Source organism: Desmodus rotundus, chromosome X, assembly GCF_022682495.2.
Source record: "Desmodus rotundus isolate HL8 chromosome X, HLdesRot8A.1, whole genome shotgun sequence".
Lineage (NCBI taxonomy): Eukaryota > Metazoa > Chordata > Mammalia > Chiroptera > Phyllostomidae > Desmodus > Desmodus rotundus.
In genome coordinates this window covers 22,181,252-22,185,045 of record NC_071400.1, presented here as the reverse complement: position 1 = coordinate 22,185,045, position 3,794 = coordinate 22,181,252, and the positions used below count along the sequence as shown (strand labels likewise).

General features: G+C 38.7%; 1 pseudogene; it reads right to left on the bottom strand.

Annotated features, from left to right (window-relative positions):
• Positions 1 to 2,307: 2,307 nt before the first annotated feature.
• LOC112310331 (deoxyuridine 5'-triphosphate nucleotidohydrolase, mitochondrial-like) lies at positions 2,308 to 2,800 on the bottom strand (annotated as a pseudogene).
• Positions 2,801 to 3,794: the final 994 nt, after the last annotated feature.

The window sequence follows — 3,794 nt, the reverse complement described above, 5'->3', positions numbered from 1 at the left end:
CTAGTCTGTGGTAGACTGAAAGACTAATACATTCAACAAAACTTCTTCCATCCAAGTGCTTTGTACCACTTTCAGGCATCTGTCACCTCCACACTGCCCTTGTCACATTTTTTAATTAAACAAAGACAAGAAAATTATTTCATCCATCTCAAGATAAACCCCACAATATATATCCATGAATCTTATAGTTGTGGAAATGTCTATCTTAATTGATTTTGGATCTTTTTAAATTAAAACATGTATGGGTGTTGGTAGAGCTTGAAAATTAAGCAGGTACTCTTGGGCCTTAGGCAAGTAGCCCCAAATAAACAGCAATCACCTGGCTAGCTACTCCCACTACCCCTTTTTAGCTTAAAACCTTGCCACTCAATATGTTGTTCATCAAACAGGAGTATCAACATAACCTGTAAATTTGTAAGTAATGCAGAACCCCAGGCCCACAAAAGCCTACTAAATCAGTCTGTATTTTAACAAGATACTCAAGTGATACATGAAAGCATTAAATTTAGAGAAGCGCTGTCTCAATTAAAAGCTTAGTCCACATTGTAACAGCACTGAGTAGACTCCCAGGCCTAATGGACTTGGACTGTTGGGTAAGTGGGTTTAAGGATTACGGTGCTGTGACTAGGATAGTCTTGGAATATAGTAGGATGCCTGGAACTTAAGAAATTGCAATGAATATTTTGTTCATTAATCCATTTAAATAATATTTGAGCATCAACTGTGTGTGGAGCACTACACAAGGAATTGTGGATACATTATTGAGAAAGCCCTCATGGGCCTTACAGTCTAGTGCAGTGTTTATCAAATAGGTGTCACCTTACCACCTGTATCAAAATTATAGGGGGTGGGTGTATGGTTTTTTTTTAAAGCAAATATATGAGACCCACCCCAAAACATCTGAATCAGAATGTGAACAGATATGTCTCCAGGAGTCAGCATTTTAACAAATACCTCAAGAGATTCTCCTGCACACTGAAGTCTGAGAACCATTGACTTAGTGGATTTTTATTGAGTCCTATGTTCTAGGTATTGTTTAGGCATTAGGTATATAGCAGTGAATGAAATTCCCTGCTCTAATGGAGTGTACATTCTAAATGGTGGAGGAAAATAACAAATAAACATATCAACTAATGATGAGTTCTATGAAGAAAACTAAATCCAGAACTAGGTAGTGATGGGGATACTATTTCATATACGGTGGTCCAGAAAGTCTTCTCTATAAAGGTGACACTTGAGTCAAGACCTTAATGAAGTGATGGAATAAGCCATGCAGACATCTGGCAAAGAGTTCTCTAGGCAGAAGGAACAATATTGGCAAAGACTATGTGGATGGTGTGTGCCTGACATGTTCAAAAATAGGAAAGATGTCAATGAGTGGGTCAGTGGTAAAATTACTGGAGAAGAGTCAGAGAGGTAATATAGGTGTAGGACTATGACCAAGTCTTGTTAGGCTCTATAGGCCATTCTAAAAAACATGGGCTTTTACACTCTGAGAAATAGGGAGCCACTGGAGAATTTTAAATAGAGAAGCAAAATGATATGATTTATAATTTTATATAGTTTATTCTGCCTGCTGTATAGAGAATAGACTGTAGGTAGTGTATTAAGGTAAAGCTAGGCTGCTATAACAAAGACAGTCAAGGTTATAGTAACTTAAAGAACAAAAAAGTTGGTGTTTCTCTTACTTAGCCTTAAAATGAGTTAATATTCATCGAGCAAGTCAGTTGTTCATGGTAATTCCTGGACCCAGACCCTTTCCAAGTTGTTGCTCCATTATCACCTAGGACCTTGTCATATCTGCAAGTTCAAAGCCAGATTGTCATGATATCCAGGTTCCAGCATATAGAAAAAGATGATGACAGTATAGAGGAAGCAAGTCGAAATGTCACAAACCCCTGACTCAGAAATGGCACATATTGCTTCTAACATTCTATTGATGAACACTTACTCACATGGGAAATGGAAAGCAATGTTGGGATATGTCGTCCAGGAAGATAGTTGCACATTCAGTTGTATTTCTTTGGCTATATAAGAGTCATTTAGTAAATTAAATACAGTCCTGGGGGGAATCTGTAATTGATGTACATTTGATTGAAAAAAATTAATTGTATTAGGTTAACATGCAGATTTATAAAACAATCAAATGCAGAAAACCACAAAAAAGTACCCTTTCCTTGGTCATAAGAGAACTAAGTATTTTTATAAGCTAAAGCCATTAAGTTTATAGCACCAAAACACTAAACAAAAACTTCTTATTTTTAAGAAAAAAGTATGTTTTTTCATTTTCTGTTCTTGCCATACATTTTAATTCTTTCCAGTGGAACCAAAACCTCCTGAACCCCTTTCAATGTCATCCAAACCTTGAACTTCCTCTATTTCTGAATAATAAATCCATTCACAAATGAGCTGTGCAATTCGGTCACCTTTTTTAATTTCAAACATTCTTTGCCAAAATTAAACAGTACAACACCAATATTTCCTCTGTAATCTTCATCTATGACACCAGCTCCTACATTTCTGAAGTGTTTTGCAGCCAAGCCAGAACATGGAGCTACTCTTCCATAGCACCCAGCAGGCAGAGTGATCTGAATGTCAGTTTTCACAAGGACTTTCTCCATGGGAGGCACTGTATAATCATAGGCATTGTACAGTCATAGCTGGCAGCTTGCACAGACCACTGGGTCAGGGCAATGGCTTTCTCTGAGAGCTGGACGAAGCAAAGTCGTGCACCGCCCTCCTTTGCAGGCAGGGATCACTTGCTGGGGGAGATGGTCTGTATCTCTTCAGAGCATGACATGGCAGAGAAGAACGCAAGCGAAGGTTGCAGCAGAGGAACAGATTCCCCCCAGGATTGTATTTAATTTACTAAATGTTACCCCTTCAACAACTTATTTTTCAGTTTGCTTTGTAAATGATAAGCAAAGCCTTTCATTCAATAGATTTGAATTCTTTCACAGATACAGATTCTTACATAAACTGAACTAAAAGATAATAAAAAGTTAAAGTTAAAAAAAAGAAGAGTCAAATGAGTTTTGATGGACAGCTAGTGGTGTCTGCCATAGATAGCATAGCAAAAATAGGTACCGTATTTTTTGAACTGTAAGACACACCGGACCATAAGATGCACCCAGGTTTTAGAGGAGGAAAATAGGGGAAAAAATCTTGAAGCAAAAAATGTGGTAAAATATTTAATAACATAAATAACATAATATTTCACCAATGTAAATGTAAACAGAACTAAACAGCAGCATTAACAACCATTATTGCTGACTTTAAGCTTTAAGTATGGAAACTCCTGTAATCATCAGGGAACCCCAAGAACTCCTCATCACCATTGTCCACATTTATGAAGCTCAATTCCTCAGAATCACTGGTATCACTGTCTTCACTCTGTTCATAGAGGATGTCATCTTCAGAGCCATCTAAGGCATTGCTGACACTGTTATGGGGGGATCTGCTGCTGACACTGTTATGGGGGATCTGCTGCTGGAGGGCCACAGGTTGTGCAACACTCTTGTATGGGCACAGCAGTTTTGCACTACCTGTGTGGCTCTGCAGCTGTTGCCGAATTACAGCTCCCATCATCCCAACCTGTCCAAGCATGATGGGAGTTGTAGTTTTGCAACAGCTGCAGGGCCACATTGACAGATGACAATGCTGCAGTGGAATTTGCCTATGTTAATGTTAATGGGGGACACACTAGTCATGTGATGTAGGCACGTATGGGCACCCCAGGCTTTCTTCTCCTAATGTGCCTGCACCGCCTGTACCCTCCTCCCTAGCACTATAGT